Source organism: Balaenoptera physalus (genome assembly GCF_965194825.1).
Source record: "Balaenoptera physalus genome assembly, chromosome: 5".
NCBI lineage: Eukaryota > Metazoa > Chordata > Mammalia > Artiodactyla > Balaenopteridae > Balaenoptera > Balaenoptera physalus.
Window position 1 is genome coordinate 148,548,217 of NC_138884.1, and position 12,047 is coordinate 148,560,263.

Genomic DNA, 12,047 nt, shown 5'->3' on the forward strand with positions numbered 1-12,047 from the left:
ATCAACAAAATTCTATTTCCAACAAGACACTGGACAAACACAGAGTGGTGACTCTGGAATAACATGTGGGAGCTGAAGAAGAGCTCCTGGTCACAGTGAATCACCTTCTCGAGAAAGAAGCCAAGACTGGGTGTCCTGCTCAAGGAAGAAAAGGGTGACTATGTAGGAAAGGACATCCAACTCGAGACAGAAAATTAAGGAATATGTTTGTTTATTCAATAAATACCTAAGAGCCAGGCAGTCATCAAGAGTGAAAACCTTAAAAAGACAGAAACAAGGTGTGTGGCATAACTTCCAAGCCAATTAAGGAGGTGATGAAGAAAGCAAGAAAACCAACAACAGCCTTGAAAACAAAACACACAAACAAAGGCAAGAAAGGAGGAGAGAGCCTAGGAAAAAACAGACTTACAGAAAGTACACAGTAACATCATGGAACCAAAACTACGATGCCAGTAATCCCAATAAATATAAATGGACTAAATTTGCCAATTTATTACGGTCTTACTCTTGAATCTCAGGATGTCAATATGGTCTTACTCTTGAATCTCAGAATGTCAAATTGGATCAGGAAAAACATCCAACTACCTGCCACTCATAGTAACAATCCTAGAACATGGAGAAATGGAAAAGTTTAAATAAAAGGACAGAAAATGTTGACTTGAAGAAAGCTTGTGTAGCTATGTTAATAACAGACAAAACAGATTTCATCTCTAACAGGGTTTTTAAATAAGAGATTCAATACACCAAAAAGAAGAAAGGGAGGAAGAAGAGGAGGAAAAGGGGGAGAAAAATGCCACCATTGATTTTATAACTTTATGAGGTTAGAATAAACTTGATACCAAAACCAGACAAAAACAATGAGAGAAGGGAACACTATAAGACAGTCTTACTCATAAACACAGATTCAAAAATTCTACAAAAATACTAGCAAACCAAACCCATTAGCATATAAAAAGATAAGCACAAGTTAGGCTTATCTCAGGAATGCAAGCATGGTTCAATATTCAAAACTCTATCAGTGTAATATACCACGTTAGCATTTTAAAGGAGGAAGCCCATTTGACTGTCTCAATGAACACAAAAAGAACCAAAAAAGAAAGGCTAAAATTCAACACCCATTCATGATGACAAGTATTAACGAATACAAACAGAAGTAATCCTGGCAAGGCAGCTGCACAAAGAAAGCAGTGAATCAATTGTACTTTTATATATCACAAAAGTTAACATTTACAATTTTTAAGTAGGTACCCATTTACAATAGTAATAAAACGTATAAGGTACCTAGGTATAAATCTGGCCAAATAATCTAAGAAAAAATCTAATTTACAACATTTATGAAGGTAGCTATAAAATTTTACTGAAAGAAAATAAAGAAAACCTAAATAAATGAAGAGAGGTACCATTTTCATGGATAGGAAGACTCAATATCCTACATATGTCAGTTGTCCCAATAAAAAAGTCTATAGCATTTTTTTTTTTTTGGAGAATTTATTAGCTGATTGTAAAATCTATATGAAAGAGCAAGGCTCAAAAAAGAGCAAGGCTCAAGCAAAGCCAAGATCAGATAAGGTGATTCGGCCTATCAGATACAAAGACTTACTACCAAAGGTACAATTTTGGAGGTAAAGTGCAGTTAGGGTATTGACAGTGGAGGACAGAGAACTGACACCCATGTATGTGAACACACAGCACACAGCAGAGGGCACCACTGGGCCTCGTGAGAGCCTGAATTTAGTGCTCCAACAACTGTCGTCCACATAGAGGAAAAAATTAACTTGCCACCCACCTTATTCCATTCACAAAAATCAACTCCAAAAAATTTTAGGGGAAAAAAAGAAGAAAATCTTTCTGCCCTCAGGGTAGTAGTGAATGTGTTATGTCAAAAGTGCAAGATAAAGGCTGACAAGCTGGACGACATCAAAGTCAAGAACTTCTGTTCATCAAAATGCCACAGCACGTGGAACATGGAGAGGGCATTCGTGGAACGCTTGTAATAGGCAAAGATTAATAGCCAAAATCTGTAACTCCTACCAATTAGAGAGAAAGACAACCCAACAGAAAAATGGGCAAAGTTTTCAGTAGGTCCCTCAACAAAGAGGAAATCAAAACTTTGTGCTCGAGGGAATGCAAACTAAAGCCGCAACAAGATACCATTTTACAACTAATAGATTGGCAAAAACTGGAGGAGTCTGACGAAGGCAAGCTTCAGCAAGGATGTGGAGCGATCTGAGTTCTTACAGTAGCTGGTACGGGACTGCCAGGAAAACAGCATGCTTCTGCACGGTTACAGCATTCTGAGCAAATTTTACTGAGACTTAGGACCTGTACTAAAAGTTTCCACGTCCTGGGACTCAGTGGTTAAATTATAACCAAACAGATGGTGAAAACTCCAGGTGAGACTGACATTTCAAAGGAATGAGGCCTGGAACACCTCCCAGAGAGGCTGATCTTATGTCCCTCCTGGAGCCACCCACCTGCACTGCAAAGGGTGAGAGGAGAGACCCAGGATTTTTCCCGTCTAGAAAGAGGATTTGCTTAGAGTAACGGTTTCTCTCCCCCTTAAGGAGGGGAAGGGGGCAGCACGTGTATAATCTCCTGGATCCCTGTTTTGGGAGTCGAGGGGTGATACCCGTTGCGGTTCTCACTGCTCCAGTCCAGGGCAAGGACTGGGCACGGGGGAACCACTGTCGTATTGTACATCAGTAATTAAAGCTGTGTCTGCTCCAGAGACCTGTCTACTGTCAATATGAACAGATACAGAGACCAAAAGCTTAACACCCGGCCCTGATACAAACCAGCCATTCCATTCTTTGGATAGACCCTGAGAAATGCCTTCATATACACGCCTGGAGACGAGTGCGAGAATGTTCACCAACGCATCATCAGTCATTTTGTTAATGCCTCTGTGTGTGTGTGCACGCGCACACGCGTGTGTGTGTGGTGGTGGTACACTCACACGATGGAATGTTACATAGTTAGAATGATGAACTACAGCTGCAGATGGTATCATGGATAAATCTTGAAATGATATTCAGTGATTTCAAAACAGGTTGCAGAAGACTGTGTTATAAAGCCATTTTTATAAAGCTGAAGAAACAGCAAAACTAATCAATAAGGGATTCAAGCACTTCATACACTTCTGATTCTAGCAGTGGCCACTTGGCTCTGAATATTCTCACTTTTCCTGGCAACTATACAAAACCAAAGAACAGTAAGGGGTGGCATTGCTTTGTGTCTCTGCTCCTTTGCTCCCGTTTCCTTCACCTCAGTGTCCCCCACTCTCCGTCCTACAGACTGCGTCCAGCTCTGGGAAGCCCCGCCCTGCCTATTCCAGGAGCGCCCAAGCGCTTCTCCCCTGCTCCCCCTAGCACCTCCACCGGCCTGGGTCTCCAGGTCCGCACGCAGCACGGAGCCCCCCAGAGAGCGCTCAGTACACGTGGTCAGAAGGCCTTGCGCAGAGCGAGCCCGTAGGGAGCTAAGGAGCCCAGTGCCCTTCCCAGCCCGCCCCCAGCCCCTCTGCCGGTGAGTGGTGTCATCTCCCCAGACCAGCTGACTCTCTCTCCATTGTTTGCTTCCTTTCCTCTTGCTTCGGCAGAGAGAGATGCAATGTTGCCCAAGGGCATTGTTTACAAGGGATGAAGATCAAAGCTGCTGTTTTTAGAGGGAATTATATCATGGGGCCCTAACCTGGCCTTTTTAGTATTCTCCAGAATTTTTTAGAATCTATTTTAAAACTTCCTCTCATTGTACTAGAAAAACTGCACAAGATGTGTCTGTGGAATCCAATACTCTCCTGGCTGGATAGCTGATGAACTGTCATTAGCAATGCCACAGAAATACCACTACAGCTTCCAGTACCAATCCTCACTTTGTTCTCATTAAAAGAATTAAGAAAGTAATTTTCATTTTTTTCTCCAAAGGCATTATTTTAAATAAGTAAAATATGTTCAGATTCCCATAACAAAAAAATCAAAACACCACAAAATAAAATTATAGTGTCCTGGACCTTTCCCAGTACTCACTTACTAACCTGAGGTAACTACTACTTTCTGTTTGGAGTGTTTCTTTTTAATTTTTTCTATATACTTACATATAAACATACGTACGCTTTAAAATGGCATAGGTTTATTTGGGGGGGTATTAAAATACGTTACACAAAAGCGAGATCATATTAAATACGCACATGTGACCTGCTTTTTCGCTTCGTGAGTCTTGGGGGGCTTTCCACGTGGGTAACACCCCGCCCCATCCCCCATGGCAGAGCCCAGAGCCACAGTCCCCTCTGAGCAGCGATGGACATCTGGGCTGCACACCTGCCTGTGCAGCCGCACTTCCCAGCCCCGCCTGCAGCCGCGTGCAGTCACGTGACGAGGCCTGAACACTGAGGAGCAGCAAAAGAGTTCCTGCAGCTTCTGCGGGGACTGCGCCGCTCCCTCTCCCCACCTCCTGCAGGCTCCCCCTCCTCCTCCTGCAGGCTCCCCCCTCCTCCTCCTGCAGGCTCCCCCTCCTCCTCCTGCAGGCTCCCCACCTCCTCCTCCTGCAGGCTCCCCACCTCCTCCTCCTGCAGGCTCCCCACCTCCTGCAGGCACCCCCTCCTCCTCCGGCAGGCTCCCCACCTCCTCCTCCTGCAGGCTTCCCCCCTCCTCCTCCTGCAGGCTCCCCACCTCCTCCTCCTGCAGGCTCCCCCTCCTCCTCCTGCAGGCTCCCCCTCCTCCTCCTGCAGGCTCCCCCCTCCTCCTCCTGCAGGCTCCCCCCTCCTCCTCCTGCAGGCTCCCCCCTCCACCTCCTGCAGGCTCCCCACCTCCTCCTCCTGCAGGCTCCCCCCTCCTCCTCCTGCAGGCTCCCCACCTCCTCCTCCTGCAGGCTCTCCACCTCCTGCAGGCTCCCCACCTCCTCCTCCTGCAGGCTTCCCACCTCCTCCTCCTGCAGGCTCCCCACCTCCTCCTCCTGCAGGCTCCCCACCTCCTCCTCCTGCAGGCTCCCCCCTCCTCCTCCTGCAGGCTCCCCCCTCCTCCTCCTGCAGGCTCCCCACCTCCTCCTCCTGCAGGCTCTCCACCTCCTGCAGGCTCCCCACCTCCTCCTCCTGCAGGCTCCCCACCTCCTGCAGGCTCCCCACCTCCTCCTCCTGCAGGCTCCCCACCTCCTCCTCCTGCAGGCTCCCCACCTCCTCCTCCTGCAGGCTCCCCACCTCCTCCTCCTGCAGGCTCCCCACCTCCTCCTCCTGCAGGCTCCCCACCTCCTCCTCCTGCAGGCTCCCCACCTCCTCCTCCTGCAGGCTCCCCACCTCCTCCTCCTGCAGGCTCCCCCCTCCTCCTCCTGCAGGCTCCCCCCTCCTCCTCCTGCAGGCTCCCCCCTCCTCCTCCTGCAGGCTCCCCACCTCCTCCTCCTGCAGGCTCCCCACCTCCTGCAGGCTCCCCACCTCCTGCAGGCTCCCCACCTCCTGCAGGCTCCCCACCTCCTCCTCCTGCAGGCTCCCCACCTCCTCCTCCTGCAGGCTCCCCACCTCCTCCTCCTGCAGGCTCCCCACCTCCTCCTCCTGCAGGCTCCCCACCTCCTCCTCCTGCAGGCTCCCCACCTCCTCCTCCTGCAGGCTCCCCCCTCCTCCTCCTGCAGGCTCCCCCCTCCTCCTCCTGCAGGCTCCCCACCTCCTCCTCCTGCAGGCTCCCCACCTCCTGCAGGCTCCCCACCTCCTGCAGGCTCCCCACCTCCTCCTCCTGCAGGCTCCCCCCTCCTCCTCCTGCAGGCTCCCCCCTCCACCTCCTGCAGGCTCCCCACCTCCTCCTCCTGCAGGCTCCCCACCTCCTCCTCCTGCAGGCTCTCCCCTCCTCCTCCTGCAGGCTCCCCCCTCCACCTCCTGCAGGCTCCCCACCTCCTCCTCCTGCAGGCTCCCCACCTCCTCCTCCTGCAGGCTCCCCCCTCCTCCTCCTGCAGGCTCCCCCCTCCACCTCCTGCAGGCTCCCCACTCCTCCTGCAGGCTCCCCACCTCCTCCTCCTGCAGGCTCCCCACCTCCTCCTCCTGCAGGCTCCCCACCTCCTCCTCCTGCAGGCTCCCCACCTCCTCCTCCTGCAGGCTCCCCACCTCCTCCTCCTGCAGGCTCCCCACCTCCTCCTCCTGCAGGCTCCCCACCTCCTCCTCCTGCAGGCTCCCCACCTCCTGCAGGCTCCCCCCTCCTCCTGCAGGCTCCCCCCTCCTCCTCCTGCAGGCTCCCCACCTCCTCCTCCTGCAGGCTCCCCACCTCCTCCTCCTGCAGGCTCCCCACCTCCTCCTCCTGCAGGCTCCCCACCTCCTCCTCCTGCAGGCTCCCCCACCTCCTCCTCCTGCAGGCTCCCCACCTCCTCCTCCTGCAGGCTCCCCACCTCCTGCAGGCTCCCCCCTCCTCCTGCAGGCTCCCCCCTCCTCCTCCTGCAGGCTCCCCACCTCCTGCAGGCTCCCCCCTCCTCCTGCAGGCTCCCCACCTCCTCCTCCTGCAGGCTCCCCACCTCCTCCTCCTGCAGGCTCCCCACCTCCTCCTCCTGCAGGCTCCCCCCTCCTCCTCCTGCAGGCTCCCCCCTCCACCTCCTGCAGGCTCCCCACCTCCTGCAGGCTCCCCCCTCCTCCTGCAGGCTCCCCACCTCCTCCTCCTGCAGGCTCCCCACCTCCTCCTCCTGCAGGCTCCCCACCTCCTCCTCCTGCAGGCTCCCCACCTCCTCCTCCTGCAGGCTCCCCGTCCTCCAGCAGGTTCCCCCCCTCCTGCAGTTTGGAGTGTAGACGAAAGCTGTCTCCATCTGCACCTGCAGAGCGGCTATCTTCAAGTTCATGTGGAGGCACAGACAGGCGGAAGATGGCAACAGACAACAGAAGGAACCTGGCTCCTGATGAACAGGGAGCCTCCACACCAGCCCTGGGCAGCCCACCCAAACTCTTAACAAACTCTTAATAAAATGGAAAGGCATCCATTTACAAACATTATTTAACTCTCGTCAACAATGTCATACACTCGGCTAAGTCTACGAGTGATGCGCTCCCAGCCCCCAGCCCAGTATCCCACGGCTCCCCAACGAGGAAGCAGTTCAGGAGCATTGCCCGGCTCAGTGCACTAGGAGTCAGAGCATTGGATGTTACTGGGAGGGGCTCAAAATGCCGAGCATCCCCTCTGCAAACCTCCCACTTGACCAGCGTAATAAAAGAGCCTGAGAGGCGGAGAGGTGTCCACCTGAACGAGCAAGCGTGGAAAAGTGGGCCTTCTCTTTCGCCAGTTTCCCTCCAGGCGTCCACAGGAGTAAGGGGTCCCAGAAAGCCAAGGGGTCCCAGAAAGCCGAGATCTGGACTGAGTTAGGGTATAAAGGACCAAGAAGACAGTGACGAAGCCCTGGTAAAGGAGCATCCTGAAAAGATGACTGTCTGGACGGAGAACTGATAGGACTTAGAGACCAGCTGGTGACTGAATGCAGTGGTATAGTCCCTCTAAGAGTTGGCTTCCTTTGTGCATACAGAATAGAAGGGCTGCGTGCCAGAGTTTCAAAGGGAACATTTAATACAAAGGATTGCCGAGTATAACATGGAAGCAATCATAAACACAGAGACCACTAAAGACCATCCTAGGGCTGCGAGAGAGAGAGAGAGAGAGAGAGAGAGAGAGAGAGAAAGAGAGGGCGCTATGGGGAGGGCGTCCTGGCAGTGGCCGCTCCCCAGGCCTGGGATCAGGGGCACAGGCAGCCAAGGCTGGCTTAAAAGGAGAAGCTGGGGGGTGAGAAGTCCACTAGGGGTGTGAAAAGCTCCAAGGTTTCCCCAGAATCCACAAGGCCATGGAGGGCTGTGCCCATGCACAGGGCTACGGCTGCACCGGCAGGAGTGGAGGCCCAAGCAGGGCCATCAGCTGCCTGGCTGAGCGCTGAAGGCTCCACACACACAGGCCCCTCGGCAAAGACCGAGACTGACCTGCTCCAGGCATCGAAGATTTCGAAATCTCTGCCCAGTCACTAGCTGACCTCTAAGCGAACCAAGCCGAGACCTCATGGTCACACACAACAAAGAATGCACCGGACAGAATTTGCTCAGAAAAGCCCCTAAACAAACAACAACAAACAGCAAAGAGGGGAGAGCGCATCTCCGCTCCTAGGACAGCTGCGCGCTGTGCGGGGCGCCCTGCTGAGGTTCTCGGTTGCGCGAAGATCAGATGGAGTGTGCAGAGGGCGCCAGATGCTGGGCTGAGCCAGGCGTCCGAGTCTCTCGCCTCTTAGCGCCAAGCCCACACCTCTCTACCAGCGTCGGACACCGGAGCTGGGCCTTGCAGACGGTGCTCTGCCGGCGCAGGCTCGACAGCCGGCTCCGCCAGCAGGGGCTGCGCTGGCTCCCGTCGGGCTGCTTTCCACGCGGCGGGAGCTGGCTGCGCCCGCATCCTCCTCGGGGCCGTGGTTCTCCGGCAGCCCTGGCTGCAGCCCCACGGCCGCCTCCTCTCGGTTCTAAGTCTCCGCCCGGCTGCTGCCCCCGCCCCCTCTGCTGCTCCCTCCTTGGGGTTCCGTTAGTGGTCTCATGCCAGCCGGCCACCTCTGGTCTGGCTACCGATCCTTCACTCTAACGTCTCCCCGTTCAACTCGCTGGTGTGTTTTCTGTCTCCTGGCCAGATCCTGACGGACACAGCCTGATTTTGCACAGAGTAAGACATTGAAGCCACTGTCACCACAGAGAGGAATTTACAGTAACTCCCGACACCGACTACTCGACCTTCCACGACCTCTGGCATCTCCCCCTCCTGCTCCTAACGCCTCTTCCTCTTCGCATTTCCAGCACTTCCTTCCTGACCTGTCCTCTGCTCATCCTGACAAGCCACCAGCCAGCTCAAGCCAGGCCAGGAGGGACACCAGAAGACCCACCTTAGGACCCTGGAAGCTTCTGCCGCTCCAGCAGGGGCTGTGGGATTAGACTGCGCTAATAATGCAGGGGAACCCAGTTAGCAAAGAGCCACGGATACACATCCAGAGATTAGAGCTGGAATGCAATACAATACAATTTATTACTACTTATTTTTAGATAAATCGTGTGTCCCATCACATCACAAAAGGAACGCCACCTGACTGTGGGCAAGTCGCTCAATGTGTATAAACCTTACTCTCCTTGTCAGTAAGATAATGAGCTCATAGATCAAATAAGGAAATAAAGCACACTGCAAACAGTGAACACTACACTGCTATTTTCCAGCACTGGAAACATCAATCCCATGTCAAGTACTTCACTCTTTTGTTACAGTATAAGCAATAACAGCCAATACCTTCGTTTCCACAACATTTTTGTTGAAGGTTAAAGAACATTAAAAAGGAGCCCAAGACCCTCCTAAGTATAGTCCACTGGTCTCTGACAAAGGGGCACAGACAATACAAGGGAGCAATGACTGTCTTTTCCACAAATGGTGCTGGAACAAGAGATATCTGCCTGCAAAAAAAAAAGGGAATCTAGATACAGACCGTACACCCTTCAGAAATGAACTCAAAACGGATCATAGACCTGGATGTAAAATAAAAAACCATAAAACTCCTAGAAGATAGCACAGGAGGAAACCCAGATGACCGTGGGTTTAGTGATGCCTTTTTGGTACAACACCAAAGGCACGATCCACCAAAGAAAGAACTGATAAGCTGGACTTCATTAAAATTTAAAACTTCTACTCTGTGAAAAACAATATCAAGAGAATGAAAAGAAAAGCCACAGAATGGGAGAAAATATTTGCAAAAGGCACATCTGAGGAAGGACTGTTACTCAAAATAAACAAAGAACTCTTAGGTGGCGCAGTGGTTAAGAATCCCCCTGCCAATGCAGGGGACACGGGTTCAATCCCTGGCCCGGGAAGATCCCACATGCTGTGGAGCAACTAAGCCCGTATGTCACAACTACTGAGCCTGCACTCTAGAACCCACAAGCCGCAACTACTGAGCCCGTGTGCCACAACTACTGAAGCCCACATGCCACAACTACTGAAGCCCACACACCTAGAGCCCGTGCTCCGCAACAAGAGAAGCCACCGCAAGAAGAAGCCCACGCACGGCAACGAAGAGTAGCCCCCGCTCGCCGCAACTAGAGAAAGCCCGCGCACAGCAATGAAGACCCAACGCAGTCAAAACTAAAAACAAATAAATAAATAAATTTATATTAAAATAAAGGAACTAAAGGCCTATTTCTTGAAAAAAAAAAAAAAAACTCAACAGTAAGAAAACAAACAATCTGATAAAAATAGGCCAAAGATCTTAACAGACACCTCACCAAAGAAAATACACAGATGACAAGTAAGCATATGAAAAGATGCTCAACCTCACATGTCATCAAGGGAGATGCAAAGTAAAACAACAGTGAGATGCCACTACATACGTGTCAGGATGGCAAAAACTCTGAACACTGACAACACCAAACTGGGGCCAAAATGCGAAGCAACAGAAACTTTCATCATTGCTGGTGGGAACGCAAAACGGTGCAGCCACTTTGGAAGACAGTTTCTTACAAAGCTAAACATTCTCTCACCACACGAGCCAGCAATCCCACTCCTTGGTACTTACCCAGAGGAGTTGAAAACTTATGTCCACACCAAAACCTGCATGCACACAGATGTTTATAACAGTTTTACTCATAGTTGCCGGAACTTGGAAGCCACCAAGGTGTCCTTCAGAAGGTGAATGGATACATAAACTGTGGTACCTCCAGATAACAGAATAGTACTCAGCGCTAAAGAGAAATGAGCTATCAAGCCATGAAAAGACATGAAGGAAACTTCAATGCATATTATTAAGTAAAAGAAGCCAATCTGAAAAGGCTACAGACTGTATGATTCCAACTATACGACAACTGGAAAAGGCAAAACTACGGAGACAGGGAAAAAAATCAGTGGTTGCTGGGGGAGGGCAGGGGAGGGCTGAACAGGCAGAGCACGGAGGACTTTTAGGGCAGTGAAACCACCCTGTCTGATTCTACAATGGTGAACACACGTCACTATAAACTGTTCAAGCCCACAGAATGCGCACCACCAACAGCGACCCTCATATAAACTATGGGCTCCGGGGTTACTGACTGTGACAAGTGAGGGATGAGGGATCCCTCCCTCCGGTGAGGGATGCTGATGGTGGCGAGGCTGTGCGCCTTTGAGGGTAGAGGGAACGCTCTGTGCCTTCCTCTCAATTTCATTATAAACCTAAAACTGCTCTTAAAAATAAAGTCTTTAAAACAAAAGAGACGACGAAGCCCAAGGTTTGACTCATGAACCTGCTTCGTCCTGACTGCTGAGCCTTAGACAAGTCACTTAGCCCTCGAGGACCGGTCACCTCGCCTGGAGAGCGGGGAGCACGGCACCTTGTCTCTGGGTCTCCTGAGGTCAGAGCCCCTGTGGGGAGCCTGAGACTTGCCACCAAGTGAACGGACATGAGGGTGCACCACAGTCCGCCAGACAAACACCATTTATTCCTGCCAGTGTAACAATTCACATGCGCAGTGGCAATGGAGAAAACCCATTTGTGGGATATGTGTTCAAAGAGGTAGTGAATTCCCCAATTTCTGATAACATTTTAGCCACCTTCCAGGGCCTTCCCTCCCCAAGCCCTCCCCCAACCAACAGGGAAGCCCAGGCCGCAGCTGCCGCCCGCACCGCCCACACTGCAGGTGGAAGGAGACCCCAGCCCATGCAGTTCCACCCCACCGAGGGAACGGGAGGGAAGGTGCGCACAGGGCAGAAGTCCCGCTAGCCCGGCCACTTTAGGAATTCAGTCAAAACCTGCGTGACTACAACTGTGTTTACAAAAGCACAAATCTATGCTTAGATACATCACAGTGTTACATGGTGGTTTAGGGGAGCTAAAACTATGGGAGGCCTGTCCTTTCCTTCGTCTTTAAGTTTTCTCTGATGTGTTCTACGATGAAAAATAATAAGACTTGGAAAGGGGACGGATCCTGAACAGAACGTTCAACAAACTCCACAGCCCAGGCCACAGCGGGAACAAACCCAGAAAAGGTGTTTTAAATCACAAAGGTCCTCTGAGAAGGGTTCCTTCCAAGCCAGCTGAGCTGAGGGCCAGCCCGCCTCTCGCCCGCG

At 51.8% G+C, this 12,047-nt stretch overlaps 1 protein-coding gene across 7 annotated transcripts in view; it reads right to left on the reverse strand.

Annotated features, from left to right (window-relative positions):
• The window catches only part of RGS12 (regulator of G protein signaling 12), a 122,877-nt gene that overhangs the window by 78,507 nt on the left and 32,323 nt on the right, over positions 1-12,047 (reverse strand). The gene's annotated exons all lie outside the window — the stretch shown is intronic.